This window comes from Plectropomus leopardus, chromosome 13, assembly GCF_026936395.1.
Source record: "Plectropomus leopardus strain MGB_pleo_1.0 chromosome 13, ASM2693639v1, whole genome shotgun sequence".
Classification (NCBI taxonomy): domain Eukaryota; kingdom Metazoa; phylum Chordata; class Actinopteri; order Perciformes; family Serranidae; genus Plectropomus; species Plectropomus leopardus.
In genome coordinates, this window is record NC_142188.1 from 14,947,718 (window position 1) to 14,965,071 (window position 17,354).

Sequence of the window (17,354 nt, forward strand, 5' to 3'; positions counted from 1 at the left end):
GTTTAACTGTAATACAAGATTGTTACTTGCCAGCCAGCTGCTATTGTGTCACGTTTGAATTATGTCACAGAATGTTGGATTGTTTCTTGGTCTGGTACAGCGAAGTGCATTCTGGTACTAGCTGTAAGTCTTCTCCGTCTTGAGCAAAAGCATCTTTTTTCTGTTTTCTTTGGTCGTGTAGTACCAATTTTAAAAGTATTTTCATCTTTTTACTGCATATACATCCCAGTTTTATGTGAGAGCCCTCTTTATATCTATGAAATTCTTCTTTAATGAACAGTATCCAAAAATATATCAGCAGGTTGTGTATAACTGTTCTCGCAGACAAATTATCTGACTGTCACGATCTGGCAGTTTGATCTTCTACTTTTTCCTCCCTGCCATTATTAAAACTGACTGGCCAATTATTTCCCCATACAGTTTTTATTAAACACTGCTAACAAAGCTTTGCAAACTTAGTGACAAATACGCTGCATTTTCTATAGCTGCATTATGGCAGCCTCCCGCTGGTTTTCTCGTGAAAAGTTTTTAATGTGAAGTAGCACATAACTCACAAATAGCAATGTCAGAGTGGAAAAAAAAATCCAAACCCCAGAGATTCGGTTAGAAGCTACAAAAGAGTGACTTTAATAAACAGCTCTTGCTCTTTGGTCACTACTGCAGATACACATGTATTGACCAGTTCAGCTAAAGTAAAAGCTTTGGTTAAAAGGAGGAAACTGTCCTATGTTTCTGAAAAGGACCACAACAGCATGGACCGCTTATCTTCTGCTGTGTGGCTACAGTTGGAACACACGTATTCACTGCTCGGTGTAGCACAGCATGACTGCACCAAACCTGGAGGAATACAGCCAAAGTTATCTCTATGAACAGATATATGCATATGTATGCAGAATCCGTAGGCAACAAGACAAGATTTTCCACGTGCAACGCCCAAGAAATTTGGACCAATGGGTTCTGTGATTGAAGCCAGAGTTAAAGCTACCATCAGAGAGGGTCTGTAGTCACACATTATTCCACATTTTGGCTTGTCACTGTATTACAGAGCCATGATCACTTATTTAACATCTGGGGCAGCAATTTTTAACTTATGCTTTCTGCGACCCAACTATCCAGGAGATTTTTAGAAACTCAAAACCTAAACGGACCATTTTAAAGCATTTTATAAACAAAAACTGATTTTAATGTTACAGGAAAGGTTAAGCTGTTTTGGTCACAGACTTAAAATGATAAATGTTGAATGTAATCCTTCAAGCTGTCACCACTGACATTGAGAACTAAAACAAATCCACAAACTGCTTGGTCTTTTAAATGCAGAGGTAAACACTGTATTGCCAAGTAAAAAAAAATTCAATGCTATATTGCATTATTCCATGTATTCCAAGAAAGTGTCCATTCTTACTGATGTGCCTGCCCTATCTTCACCTTCCCTCTCTGTGTGAAAAATCTGGGGCAATCATAAGATTGTCAGTGACTGTTTATTAGAGGCACGTCATATCAAATCTTCACAATAATAGTATTCTAATTTTTAATGTTAAGAAAAAAAATCATATTTTGATATTGGCAATATTTCAACTTGTTTTCGTTGGTGTCATACTGTTACACATAGCAACAACAAGTGTGGCTGAAAGCAAAATTGCTACCAGCTACAAGCAACTTTTCAGCATCTATTTACAACATAGCGCTCAGAGTAAACTGTCAGCGGCTCTCTCCCTCTCCTCTCTCGTGTGCACACAGAATTGATGTCATCAGCTAAATGTGTCTGGAGCCTGTCTTAATGTAAACCTACGTGTCGCTCATGGTACGATAAGAGAAAATATATATGAAGGTGTCAAAGCCATCGTAACATAGCAGCCTGTCAAAATAAAGGCAGGTCTGTGCGGTTGGAGGTTCTGATCGTCAACACTAGGTGACACAATTACAGCAAGAAGAATGGAGGAGAAACTCATACAGGTCCAGGTGGAGAAAACAACTCTGTCATGTATATATATATATATATATATACTGCGATGTTGTTTATACACTAATGTACTGAGGGATCATTTTTGTTCAGTTTTTATAGAATATTTGAAGGCAAACTGCATTTATGTTGTAGAATACAACTATTACAATTATTTTGGTGCAGCTGTATGTTCTTAAAATTAATAATAAAATATTCTGAGTACTCTTTTCGTATAATCAAGATATGTCATCATTGCAAAAATACCCTGAAATATTGCAATATTATTTTACAGCCATATACACCTCCTCTCTCGGCATAAAGAGAAAGAGTCGTCTAGTTGAATGGGGATGATAGGCCTTTACCTTGTGATATTTTACCACAGTTTCCAAAAATCACATTATTCTTACTCCCCTCCCCCAGGTCACCTGTGACCTGACTCTCTACAACTTCATTTACTCCTTCCGTCTCCCTCGTTATCCACTGAGCCCACAAGAGTCAACATTAGGTTATTTGGTTAAGTATTGAATGCTGTACATATTTGAACTGCATGTGGCTACATGATATATAGTTATATGTTAGGTCACTATAAGCTTTTAGTTTATCCTTACTTATTTGCTATCGGGTGCCATCTATCTTAGCCCCTTTCTCCTCTTCTTTTGCCAGAACACAACAAAGTGAACATGCCATAAGGAGCAGCATTTTGTCAAAATAAGAAACTTTCACAGAAAGACAACTATAAAACTAGTCACTGATGTCTCTGTTCCTTTAGATGGTATTTTTTATGACATAAACAAAGGTCAAACAGCCAAAGGGCAGGAAGTGGGTCCCAAGGATGCAGATGTCTTGCAAGTTTGAGAGACAGCTGGAAGAGGGAGTCAGATGTTGATTTCTGTAGAGCGAAGACACCTCTCACCTCAGCCTCACTTGCTGTTCATCTTTCAAACACTAAAAAAATACTATCTATGGACTACAAATGTGTACTGCTATTCATACTTTTGATAAAACAGTATCTTTTCAGACGCACTGAGCTGTAATTACCGCATCTCTTCCTGAGTGCCTCCTTGCCAGCTGAAGATGGTTTAACCCACGCCAACCTCAGCGCTATAATCTGTTTCACATTATTTTGAATGTTTAACTTGAATAAGACATCTAGTGCACACTTTAAACAGAACTTGCCAAACAAAGAAAGTGAGTGATAGCAACAGTATTCTGTGCAAAATAAGACACAAGAAGCAATGACATATCAAGCAACAATTTCCTCTCCTTTGAACCCATATTAAAATGCATGAAAAAATGTCCTGGAGGTTCACCATTGTGCTGGAAATTAGGCTGATTGGTGCCAAATTGTATGCACATTTAAGAACATGATAACAGTCAAAATGTATATATTATTGGGGTGGGGGGCAATTTGTTATTTTCCAAGTTCTGGGTAGTACTTGTACTTATGTATTGTGATTACGGTCCAGCTGTATTGTCTAATGTCTGGAGAACGGGGAAGGTCAGGATGATACAAATAAAAATCAGTAGAGTGCACTTCCATCTTCTCTTCAACCAAAATTGGACCAAATACAAAAAGCACAAATGGGCAGTGGTGCATACATCATTACAGTGTTCAAAAAGACTATAATTGCATACCATAATATCTCTGCAATTTTCTCTCTCATTTACTTTCGAACAACCCATAACTGGAAGCTGAAAAGTAAACCAACATGCAGTGCAGTGAGCAGATAATGTATTCAGCTGCATCATGTCAACAGAGCCCGGTCATCCACTAAACCTCTCATTTTCTCTAATTCAGAGCGAGTGAGGCACAGATCTCTGAGGGTCTAATCCCCCCGCCTTAGTCATCTCATGACCACATTTTAAATCTCTAAACCCTCGCTGAGCTCCGTCCATGTGGGTGCCACCACCACTCTGCGCTGTCTGCTTAGTATCAACAATGCCCTATCCATGTCACAAGGCACATTGCTCTGCACAATAGGAACAACTTAGCCGCAAGGTCTTAAACACATGCAGCTGATGCCACACAATGGAACGCTTTTTGACTTTTTGTAAATCCTTCACCTCAGTGGGTGACTTTTAACCCGCAGTTAGCTGAAGCACAGCTGAGATTGTCAAAGGGTTTTTCTCCAAGCCTTAACACATAATAGAAAGACTAATCCTTCTACAGAAAAATAAAATCCAAAAGGGAATGTTTAGAATAAAGAAGCATGGTGGTCATTTTTGGTGCACTTATCTAGATTAGCGATATTGTCAAAAAAAAAAGAAAGACGCAAAGTAGTAACAATGTCACATTGTTCCCTGTAGAGCTAGACCAATAATCAGCCAGGCTAAAAAATGCCAAAATAGGTTTGAGCTCATTTAGATACCGTGACTAAATTACATAGTTTGTACACCAAAGAGATCTGAAAAAAATGTATTCCTCAACTGTAAAATATCCTTTTCAGTGTGCAACTTATTCACAACATAAAAAAATACATGATAAAATTCTCCTTTTTAAAAAGGGTCTATGAACAAGGTTCCTACACATTTTCCATTTCAAAATCCCATACTTTTCATGACTCAAATTTCCAGGTTATTTATATATTTGACATCTGAATACAAACAGTCAGCTGTTTAGTCCAAACACCCACACAGAAAGTTTGACAATGTTCCAAAGTCAACATCTCTACCCAAAGAGCAAGTAAACCTACCAGTGTACCTGTGTAACTTCCCCGTAACATTGAATAAATAATATTATGTTGTTATCGCTCCATAATTTCAGCCTAACCCTAGACCTAAACTGATAAATATATTGCATTTTTCTATCTGGTCGTCCAAGGTTGGATCAATCACTCAATCCATTTCAAAAAATGATATCTGGCAGCGGCATTATGCCACTTGTAAATTAGCTTCAGCTTCTGAGATTAGACATCTATATTCTTATTATTTATGCTCACCATTATAAGGAATTCCACATACACTGTGGGCTCAGCCAAGATATGCAAAGTAAAACCTACATTTTCCCTTTTAAGAGTCTGCTTAAGTGGAATGAGAGCCCTGACACAACCCAATCCATTCACCTCTCTAACTTCCTCTGACTACTTCAAATGTTTTAAAGGTTTCTGTAATGGTTGGAATCAAAGACAGAGAGTGCCCATTTGTATTGGAATTGGTCTTTTATGTGCCAACAATAAGGAACATTCAGGTGAATATATGTCACAGTGATCCTTCAAAAATGCTGTAAAAGCCCAACAAAGTACTGCCTGGAAGCTTTAAACGCAAAAAAGTGTCAGTGACCTCAGCTGCATGTCCTTAAGATACACTGTAACACCCGGGTAGAATATTCTACCTCAGAAACCTGGTGATTAGAGGAAGACACTCAAACCACTTCCAAGAATTCTGAAGTAAGTGATCTAATGGTTACAAAGAAATTATTTTGAATGTTAGGTTAAGAACATACTGATCAACCAAAACGCTGAAACCCCTGACAAGGTGGAATGAATAACATTGATTGTCTCATTACAATTTGATCTGGTCCTGGCAATCATCTGGATGCCATGTGACATACAACACAGGAAAAGGGCCAAGGAGGATGACAAAGGGCTCAAGGTGTCATCTGGCCTTCAAATTCCCCACATCCCAATCCAATTGAGAATCCGTGGGCCGTGGCGTTACCCCACAGCTCCTGTATCCATGCCTTGACAGGTCAGACGCCCCACCAGACTTGGTTCTGACCAGTTGAAGCATTGAAACAGCACCTCTTGGGGTGTCATATGCTGTCCGGCACCAGGGCATTGGTGGCAGATCCTTTGACTCCAGTAGGTTTTGAGGTGGGGTACCAACATGTCCCATGAATGCGTGATTGGATTGAGATCTGGGGAATTCGGAGGCCAAGTTGACACCCTGAGCTCTTTGTCATCTTCCTTGGACCTTTCCTAAGCTGTTTTTGCAGTGTGGCATGGCACATCGTCCTTCTGGGGGGCACTACCATGGGAGTGCTGATACCATTGAGAAGGTGTTCTTGGTCCACAACAATGTTTGGGTGGGTGGTGTGCGTCTTTTCTACATATAGCATGTCTTTGTTTTGACAATAAATTGAAAAAGCTGATTAAAATAATTATGCAATAAAACAGAATGTAAGCAGTCTAGGGGTGGATAAATATCCTCATTGTTATGGTGTTAATACATGTGTCATGTAGTTGACCCAAGTGTGAGAAACACAGCTGAGTATAACTTTCAGAAAGTTGGACATACACTGTTGTCACCACCACAGAGCGCCACAGGGTTTAAAGCATGGCTCAGGGGAGTTTCTACAGTGGTGACAGGCACCACAGATGTAATGCCAGCCACCCTCTAGTCAACAGCTCACAGCTGGAACATACCCAGTCTGACTAAAGTCACAATAAACAAATAAATAATGCAAATGCCCTAAATTCAACTTTCAAACAGGGTTTTTATCGCTTCTGCTCAGCATGGAGCGAAGCGCAAACTTCCAACGTCAATGTCTCATTACAAAGTAAACTAATAATTGGTCAAAGGCCAAAACATTAATTCATTCTCCAAGCCAGATTCAGCTAAAAGCTCACAGCATCTAATTTGCATTTCCACTAAATGCCTTTCAAGGGAGGAAAAAAATTGTAATCAGATTGACAGGTTGACTAGCTAGTTACAATATGTGATCTGTGATCTACACTTAATTAAAGAAGAGTATGAAATCCCACGCTTCACTGACTTTACAGCTTGGCTTCTGTACAATACCTCCATCTCCAGTAAGCTTATTAAGGCTGACTTATTTTCCCAACACACCGTATGCTGAGTTCTTTAAAGAATCCATACTGCAGTTCTGTTGTAGCCTTGAGATATTACCTCTGTTTAAGCTCTCACTCTGACACTGCAAAGGTTAAATGAGGGCTTGGACAAAGAGCTGACAGCACAATGATGCTGGCACTGATTGACTGAATTAAGCAAGATCATATTGACTATTGATTCATTTCAATATCCAATTAGTTTTCTCAAATGTAAAAAGTAGACTGACATGCAAAACTTGTGACAAACCCATAATTGACAGAAATAAGGACAGCTGAAGAGGGTTGAAAGTGAAAAAAGAGTGATAAAATGGCAGAGATAAAGACAATCTGAGACTAATGGGGGAGGAAAAAAAGATCCACCACTGAAGAGTTGTGTTATTATATCAAATTAGATTCATTCCAACCACTTATGCAATTGCAGAGATCATATCGCCTGTCAATCTCCTGCACCTCTCCTATGCCTTTTACTAATTTCAATGCTCATTGCAGCCTGTTTTACTGGTTCGGTATAATGCTCCCCTTTCATACATTTCATTCCGCAACAGGTGGTGGAGTTTACTACTTCTGATATCTAACACTGAGCTGCTGATCTGATAATGGTGTTCTTGCTGTGCAGTACGTGCCCTTCCCCACATGGTAACAGAGAGGGAGAAGGTGGTAAATCATTACACAAGTCTGCGACCTGCAGCATCTCTTCTGAATCTGTGAAAGAACATCATTGGAAATTGAAACACCAGGAGGAAGGTGAAGAGGAAGAAAACACATTTCACAATTGCCCCTGTTTCCTCTTCCTCTCACTATACACTTGGGCCCAAATCATTTCAGGCATCACTACCCACGAGTCTCTTATCAAATAATACTGAAATGGTTACCCTGAGGTGTCCATTGTGCATATGAATAAAGTCATATTTGCTGAATGATAAGTAAGTTATGATAGTAATGCACTGTAGGGAAAATATTCTTTATACTATGATGAAATCCCATTTTCATAACTCATCCTGTTTCTTCACTCCTAGAGAAATCTGAGAGAGAAGCACTTATTGTATTTTGAAATGCCAAATCCAAGCCTGCTCTACAATTCTAATGTGTAACCATTCAACTAATAACCCCCTTTCAGATGGTCTTGCCAGACAATATCTAACCAAAGACAAAGGAGCTCTAAGAAATACTTTGATGTGGATCAAAGGACCATATGTATGTGAAAGGGAACGCTCATACTGACAAACCCCTAGCTACAGAGATTTCTGGTGCCTTTCAGCTCTATGTTTTGGTTTTTCTGGCTGGCAACTTTACAGTTTTGGGTCACTCCCACTGCTCTCACCATGCTTCTTACATTGCTTATGCATGATATATAGACATAGCTTTGTTATTGCTCGTTGTGTTTACATGAAAATGTCACCAATATTTATGCCAACATGATGCCAGAATAAACAGCAGGTGTCTCCCCAATCATGACAAGACATGGGCACAGTGGTTCTCCCTTTTTTTTACTCAATACCTTCTTAAGTGCGCAAATCCAATTTAAATAAAACAATACTTCAAAAATGACTCGTCATAGCTCACCAGTAGCCTGCAGATGCACTTTTGCAGTGGAAGAGGCACAGTCCTGATAGATTTTAGCTTGCCAAGCACTGGCAATAAACCAAAAGGTTCCTCATTTGTAATTATACCCTTCAACAACTTTGTTTTTCTCTCTGTAAATCCACCAGTAAATCACACAGGGACGCACACCCCAGCAGCTGACTGCAGCACACAGGCTGGAGGTAACTGTGGTGTTCTTGGACTTTTGATAAACTTGTCTAATAGTTACAAGATACATCACTTGTTTTTGTTTTAGTTGGCCAAATTTTGTTTCAAGTCTCAAACTGAATAATTTTGGGCTACTCCAAAGATTCTGTAATTATACTTCTTGGATATATTAACAGGTGTTAATTACTTTAAAAAAGACAAGTTAAATATTTTTTATATTCCAATTCCAATGACTAAATATTATTAATAGGGTTTATGTATGATATTATGCTATTATTATTATTTTATCAGTAAAGAAAATGGATGGATGGATGAATGGATGGCTGAATCAATAAAATGGTCTCAAAATGACAATAACATTGCTAATTGCAATTACTTCTGGGGCACTACAACATCCAGCATATGCAGTTATCATAATAGGCCTGTTATTGCAAATTTAAAACATAATATGTCAGTGCTAGGGTTATAGCTTATTATGCTGACCCCAAGGCACCAAAAAATCCATTAATACAGGTTTCTCTCCAAGGTAACCCAAATGGCCAAAAACACCAAAGTGGTCCAAAGAAGCCAAAGAAAATCCATTATTACAAGTTTCTCCCTCAGCTAACCCTTTCTCATTCCATTATTAAAAACATATGCCACCCTCCAAAAACAAATGATTCCTCTCACAAATATTGCCTATGTGGCCAAAGCCTGGCATTAAGTTGCTTATTCCTCTGAGCCATAAATCCCCATTTTTGTCAAAAACAAAACTGTAGCACACCATTCCCCTGGGTGACATGGTCCCTTATTACGATCAGTACAGGCACTGTTCATCCCACGTGCGTCGTACAGCTGCTGTAAAAACCTGCTTGTGCACCAGATTTGTGACTAAATGTAGTCCCCAACAAATGCACTATCCACTACTAGAAATGACTTGACATGACCTTTAATTAATAAGGAGAAAGTATATATTTGTGGCCTATTTTTAAAGGTTCACATCTTCAGATGGAAGCAGCGGGCTTAGTGTGTTTAATGGGATTTAATGACCAAAGAATATTCGCCACCTCAACCTTTAACTGGCAGTGGTATTTGTTACACATTTCTGCAATGCTAAAAAGCCTAAATTTAGACTTTCTTTTTAGCTCCCAAGATTGTTTTCTGCCATCAGTGCTTAGGGGCTGCAAAATTAGTACAGCCTTATTTGTTTCAACACCAGAATGCACTTTGTGTGAAGCGCTGATGCAACAGACAAGATTAGATCATTAGTCAGCCATGGGAGTGTTGCAGCCCTTGTTAATTACCGTTTTATCACACACACATACACATCTGGCTGGTGTAGGCGCATGTAATAAAGAGGTGAAGACTAAATGAATGCAAACTGCTCACCCAAAGCGATACGAGCATGAGGTGCCTTGAGCTGTGTAACTGTGGACTGCTGAGCATTGTATTTCAATATTGAAAGATAATGCTGAGGTGAAATAACATTGAGAGTCATCCCTAATCGAACAAGCTACTAAGAAAAAACTTGAGAAGGCTGACCACCCAGTGGGATGATTACTCTCATTTTGGCTTCCACCTGTACAAGCCACACCCTGAATGCTTTCTACACCATCCTTTGGTATAAACAAAACACTATATTGCTTCTTAGGAGAATTCACCGCTGCCTCAAATATCCCTCCAGGTTCAATTCAGTTACCAGTAGTATTTTAAAACAATTTAGTTCACCCTATTAATACTTAAAGAGAAGATTGCCTTGAGCTTCCCATCTTCCATCATGACAATAAAAATGATATATACCTTTTGCCAGTCCTGTAGCTCGTAGCAGGGGTGAAAGACCTTTCATCAATCAAGCAACAACCACCAAAGCTGAAGTGCAGAAGTACCTTAATATGCAATTCATCCAGTGAACACTAAAAATGGCTCCAAGAAAATCCCAAAGAAAGTTCAGGGTCTTGAAGCTAATTTTATACATTTTGAAAACAACTATAGTCCACTTCCAAGTTTTAAAATCTCCACTCACAAGTTTGACCGATATCAGAGATATGACATCCATTTTTTCATAGCATCTATTGTATTTTAACACACATTATATTTTAACGGAACAGTGGTTAAGATTTAGAGGGATTTAATGGCCTCTGGTGAAAATTGCAACCAGATGAACTTCTCCCGGTTAGCATCCCTTCACTGTTCATTGTTGATGAGGTTTTAACCGGGAGCCATATTATCCACAGAAGTTTCTTCCTCTCCATAACAAAAACAGAAAAAAATCAGATTTAAACCAGTAATAAAACTGAATGAAGCAGTTTCTCCTCAAAATAAACTTTTTCAGATGCTGTTTGTCTAGAGGTGAGTCTTATTATAGGGCGATAATACACTAAAGAAACCACACATATTATACTATGGTCTATTTCTGCCAATACATCCCCTAAATTCTACATATTGGACCAAGCTAACATGGATCAAGTTTTCTATTGTGCTTTTATAGAGATGAGATGCTTAGCCCATAGCCCGTCATTAAAACATAAACCAGCTACTATTTTGATATTTCATGAATCATCATAGGTTGAAATTCTGTGAGCATTAGCTGTTTTTCTTCTATCATAACTTTAATGTCTGTGGGTTTTAAAGAGCAAGTCATTTAAAGACATCATCTTAGGCTTTAGGATATTAGGATTTGCATGTTTCACTAGAAAAGCTAAATGACTTTACCGTGGAAATTAATCGTTAGTTATACCTACTGTATCTCTTTTTACATCATCATGATAATGATGTATTTCATGACATAGTACAATTTCCGTTAATTATATTGCATGACTGTTTATGTATATGAGATAAGAAAGTTTGTTTATAGACAATAAGTCAATTGAATTCCAGACTATTCAAGATGATCCCATCACATTGATGCAAGGTCCCATAAATGTATTGTATTACACAGTTCATTCCACAAATACCTTAGACACTGTTTGTGACATTTTCACACTTGACACTCGTACTAGTCTCTGGTTGGTTGAGTATCTTAAATTGTATCCAGGGCACTGTAACTTTCTATCATAGAATACAAGTGGGCAGCATTTTCCCTTTCGGGCAGGGCTCTTAGCTACCTACAGTTTATACTGTGATTCCCTATAGGCACAACCTCCTGAAAGTAGCATCAAGTACTTTTATGGGATAAAATGTGCACTGCTTCAGATGTTGTGCCTCACCACTTACCCCCATCATCTTAAAACAACAGAAAAACTTGACACTTGTGCTAAATGCCAAGGTGTAGAAAAAAAATCAACAGCACACGTAAACACAAAGGGAGCGAAAATACAGTACAGAGGCTATTTCATGTTGATTGTCTAACATGCTGGGGCAGATGTCTAATTACGCACCATCGGCGCAGCATTTCCTGTTAATTAAGAAGCCTTCAAAGCGTCGAAACTACCTCATCTAAACGTGTTGATTATACTGCAAGAGTAAAAGCACCAGCTCATGTGTAGTTTCAGACAAATCTGGGCTTTTCTACAATATTAGTTACAGCTGAAACAGCCACTTGAAAAGCATTGCTCGGGAAATAGCCTGACAGGAAAGGCTTTTCTTTATACCTCCTCAGAGCACATGTTGACTTCATAGATGCCATAGCAGTAACAGCCCAGTTATACCTAAGACACAGTGGGACACATCTAGATGGAGTCCAGCCAGCATTAATGTTGTCACATCTGGGCTTTTGCTGCTTTGACATGTCTGCACAGAAAAATAAATGCCAACTCTGAACAAACATTTAGCTGCAGCACCTAACATCTAGGAAATATGACAACGTTGATTAACAATTGACTATAATTCATTATTTATAGGCTATTCAGGTTGGCTGAATGGCAACAGTGCTGACAGTCTTTGGGCTGATTGTGAGCACGGCTGTTCTGTTGGTAACATGAGATTTCACCTGGACTACTACAGTCACTTAGTCATGTTTGATGTATGTATGAGTTAGACGGTTAGACTACTATTCACTAGAGGTGAGCACAAGTCATTGTTTTGCAAGTCACAAGTAAGTCTGCACTCAAGTCTTATGTCAAGACAGGCAAGTCCTGAGTCAAGTCCCAAGTCAAGGCTGATGAGTCCTTAGTCAAGTCCCAAGTCTAGAACTTTGTAGAACTTTGATTTTCAAGTCCTCAACAAGTCATGATGCCCACTTCACCAAATGCAATGCCATTTTTAACAATATAGTAATATTATGAATTTTAAAAAATCAAGAATTCTTTTTCTTTTTTTTGTCTGTAATTTTGGACCCATGTGGTTTTGCATACTGCAATTTTTTTCTTTTGTTGATCTTACCTACTTTTTGTAAGTGAATAAAACTATCTTTGGTATCATTTTTTCCAGCTGTCACTCAGCAATGTAGCATTAGTTCTTCACAGTTCTCTCCAGCAACTTGATTGGATGCTTTTTGATTGGTTTAAATAAAGTGGATCTGGAGAATTAGGTGTCCACTTACTGAGAATGAAAAGTGTTCATAGTCAGTTGATTAAAGAAATGGAGAAATAAATTGAGTCATGGCACAACTTTTAAATAGGGCTCATGTCAAAATAAATGTGTGAGTCATAGGTGTTTTAAGTCCAAGCTGAGTTGCGAATCATTTTATTTTTGTTTTTTTTTATTTTGTCAAGTTGAGTTTAAATTAATCAAATTTGTGACTCGAGTCTGAAAGTCCAAGTCACCGGACTCGAGTCCACACCTCTGTTTGTCAAGAAGTACTCCAATTAGCAATTAGACAACAAAAGGTTTAGATTATTTTATTTATTTATTTTTTTTTTACAATTTAAGGTGAGATGACTGAATATTATAATTTAATAATTCTGATTTACCTAAAACACCTGTTGGGCTCCAAAACCACCAGAACTACTGACATGACTCTTTAATTCTGTTCAGGTTAGTTGGTTAGTTGGTTTTATCTCCACCAAAAGACATGGACTTTAAATTCTAAAGTGAATAGATTCTGTAGTAATTCAAGCATTTAAATCGGTTTTTAATATCTAAAAAGGGTACACTTGAGGACCAAATCATCCATGTTACATTTCTTTAATGTAGGCTAACCCTGTGAATAGACCGCGTGAGTGAATGAAGTTTTGAGGGTGCACGCGCCGCCTCCTGCAGCCCAACACTCGCAGGGGGAAGTTATTACATGCCAGTCGTGTTGTCGGTAAAAAAGCTCTTATTGATATGCATATGAGACTAGATACAAGAGTCAGCTAATAAAAAATGCAGCTGGTGAATTGACACACTCATCGAGGTTTCCTCACTGACAAAAAAATGTCGGTAATCACTCTCACATAAACGAATATCTCATTGAAATATCTCAAAAAACAGCCGCAGTCAGCGTTAGCCTTTTCATGGTGTGTCAAACCAATAAATGCATTTTACAGCCAAGCGCAGGCATTGATGGGATGACATCCTTTAAATAATCCAAAGTGAACGCTGATGCGCTCAGTTGAGTGTTTGAAAACTTCACCCTCCAGAGATTAGCGGCACAGATCAGGGCACAGTTGTGCGCCTTGCCAATGGATTACTCATTTCACGGCGGGGAATCGACATGATACGGTGGAAATATTGGCAATGCAAAAAGAGCCCCGAACGAGCTCCTATTCCGCGGTTAAGGAAGACAATTACGCAGTGAAAACAGTGTGCGTATCATAACGCCCATGTGGCGATGAATGCGCCTAAAAAACATCCCAAAAAAACAACAGAAAACGTCTTACCATGTTCTGGCTCTGGGAGTGTGTGTCAAAAATCCCCTTTGGAAAGGAAAAGGAGCCACAAATACCGGCTGGCAGGGCAGCTCCTCACACGAGCACATTAGCGCTCTGCTGCCCTGGTGTCGGTGAGATGTATCCTGGGTCTAACACAAGCATGGAGCAGCCAGCCTCAAGTCTCTCCCACTCCTTCCCCTCTCTCTCTCTCATCATGACGTGTGAAGCAGGTAATCTTATTACACCGGTCAGTAAAGGTGATCCCGGCTAAAGCTCTGTTACCCCTCCCCCCACCTTATATCTGCCAGATATGCACCTGACCAACTCAGGTTTACACCCCACTGAGACACATACACTGTAAAATCTAAGTTGATTTTGCTTTAAAAAAAAAACAAAAAAAAAAAACAATGCTTTGAAAAATGTAAGTAAATATAACTTTTAATTTATGCTTGGTTTTCAACTAATTCTTATTTTTTCTTGAAATATAGTTGTATTTACTTGATCTCGTGAAGTTGCTGCATCTTAAAAATAGCACGTTTAATTAAATCAGTCTTATAAGTTTTAGCAACTTCAGTTAACTGAGTATACTGTGCAATGCAATGTATTATGCTGGTTGCAAACTAGTCAGTCATATTTGAATTTTCTTAAACATGTTAACAAAACAAAACTTGCAGATATCCTAAATTCATCTTCCTCTTTGTGATGCCAGATTAACTTGGTTAACTGAAGTTGCTAACACTTGGAAAGAACAAGGTAATTCCACACAGCTACATTTTGAGTCAACCTAATTAGAAATAAACATAAATCAAGATTAATAGTTATATTTACCAAGCCTTTTCAAGGAAATTGGTTTCCAAGATTATTTTACGAAAGATCAACTTGGCAGATTTTATAGTGTACAACCTAGTTAGTAGGATGTCTTCACTATATGATAAACAAGAAGGGAAAGAAAAGTCCCCAAAACCCCTCAAGAAGGTCAAACTAATCCATATCTTATTACAGTTTTTGGACTGCAATGCCACTCTCTCACTGATGTGGACCTGCACTTTCTGACTGAAGGTCAGCAAAAAGCTATTTACTGTCACTTGTCAATTAGTTCAGAGTTAAATCCATTAGTCTGGTCTGTCTGCACCGATTGGAAGCAGAGCTGAGAAATAAAACCACTGGAGGCAGCTAGCTATGATTCACCTGTCACTTTGCAACAATCACTGGCCTTTTCTTCCCCCCAGCTTAACCAACTACAAAAAGCCTCCCATCAATATTCTCTAATTAGATGTCGTGCTGAATAAGTTCCAACTAAAGGTTGCGGGGAATATTCAATAACAACTTCTGCACAAGAGACACAGCGTGGGGTCTCGTTCACAAAAGGCATGTCAACAGCAGTAAATTTCAGACAATTCTCCTGACATTATGAAATTACCTTTCTCAAACGGCACATGCAATTTGGGGAGATATGAACAAGTTGCCAGCATCTATTAAGATTTTTAACAAAAGCACACACCCACAACAAGAGTCATAAAAAACTCAAATTAGGTGCAAAAAGGAAAGATCACAATTATCCACACCAACTGAAATTAAAATGACGCTCTTGAATCCATAAACCAGCATAGTTGTTATGAAAACAGCTGAACAGATTATCGGTTTAAATGTGAACCTACATAAATGTCATTCAAAACTCAGGGCTAACCAGAAGTACTTGTAGGCGGATACTTCTGCAGTTTCAGAAGTGAACAGATTGTGATGTAACTCAACTCGTTTGAAAAATTATGAAGAAAACACTGAAGTTCAGGTGCAGTTTTTAATCAACAGCAGTACTCTAGAGTTGTGGTTAATGTGGAAATTGAGCTGAATAGATCAAAAATATAACAAACATAGGGGACACAAGAAAACAACATGTTGGTGTTAGGGTTCCTGTCCACCAAAGCACATTTTCTGAGGTCACGGTATGATTTTAATTATTCGCAATGGTTTCAGAGAGATTTAACGCTACCCTACAAATGCATGACAAGAGGTTGAGCATCTATTCTGCTCTGAACACTATGGTTTGGCTTTTTTTCCCCCAAGAAAGTGGAGGGAAGGCGAGACAAATACCACATCTTACATGTACAATTTCTGAACACAACAATGGAGGAGAAATATTTTCATTCACTGTATATACACATGAACATACGTTTCCTCTCATGAACCTAAACATACCTGCAGTTCTGTCCACTCTGCCTGTGTGTTTCAACTTTACCTTCAACGAGAGCAAATATTCCACTTTGTGCTGACAATTTTACTTCCAACCAGACACAAACAAAGCATCTTAGCTGAAAAAACACTGCTCCTCCAAAGAGCTCTCAAGTGCTCCCAGCTGGGCATTTCCTGAGGAGTCTCTGGAGTTTTTAAGGGGGGAAAAAATGTTTTGGCAGACACAGGGCCTTGAGCAGGTCAGGGGGTCACTAAAGTCAGTAAGATTTATCATCTGGTGACCATTAACTTTGTATAAACTTTGCTGGCAGTGTATCCAATAGTTGCTGAGATATTACAATCTTTAACAAAGCACTGGGCCGACCGAAGGGCATTACGATCTATAATGAGCGTTGTTGAAAAAGAAGAAACTAAACCTAAAACTTAAAATATAGTACCAATATCAATATGTTATATAACCAAGTTTAAAACTTGACAAACAGTGGCGGATCTTTCTTACGTGAATCAGGCGGCTACCAAGGGTGCCACCCAGAAGGGGGCAGCAAAACTGACATTGAAAAAATCACACATAAGGGAAATAGCTGAGTGGATTGTATGTGATAAGTATTAGAATAAGATAAATGAAAAACTAAAAGTCATCAGTGGCACTGTACAAGACAAGACCACATTTGCAAACTTGCATATACTCTGTGTATTTGCTTTTTATAAGTCATTTTTAGCTAAATTATTTATTTGTTGCTTGTTTTTTTTTCTCATTAGGTCTTGTTCATTCATTAAAAAACGTAATAATTAGAATAATAACAAAATTAATACAATTTATGGGGCTGGGGGGCAGGGGAGTCTTAGAGTAGCAAATGTTCTATGTCTAATGCTGATGACAAGTATCGTCAATGACAGGGTATCTAAGGGCCTAAAAATCACTACTGACATGTAGAATTCAGAGTGGAGTAAATGTTCATTCTTGACTTTTGG

General features: G+C 38.5%; 1 protein-coding gene across 4 annotated transcripts in view; it reads right to left on the reverse strand.

Annotated features, from left to right (window-relative positions):
- The window catches only part of LOC121954395 (protocadherin-15-like), a 255,337-nt gene that overhangs the window by 191,288 nt on the left and 46,695 nt on the right, over positions 1-17,354 (reverse strand). For 2 of the 4 annotated variants that reach the window (XM_088086314.1, XM_088086312.1), the window contains exon 1: positions 14,202-14,376. The exons of the other annotated variants lie outside the window; for them this stretch is intronic. The gene's annotated coding sequence lies outside the window, so the exon portion shown is untranslated. Of the gene's footprint in view, positions 1-14,201; positions 14,377-17,354 lie in introns of those variants that run through there. 4 annotated transcript variants of the gene reach the window in all.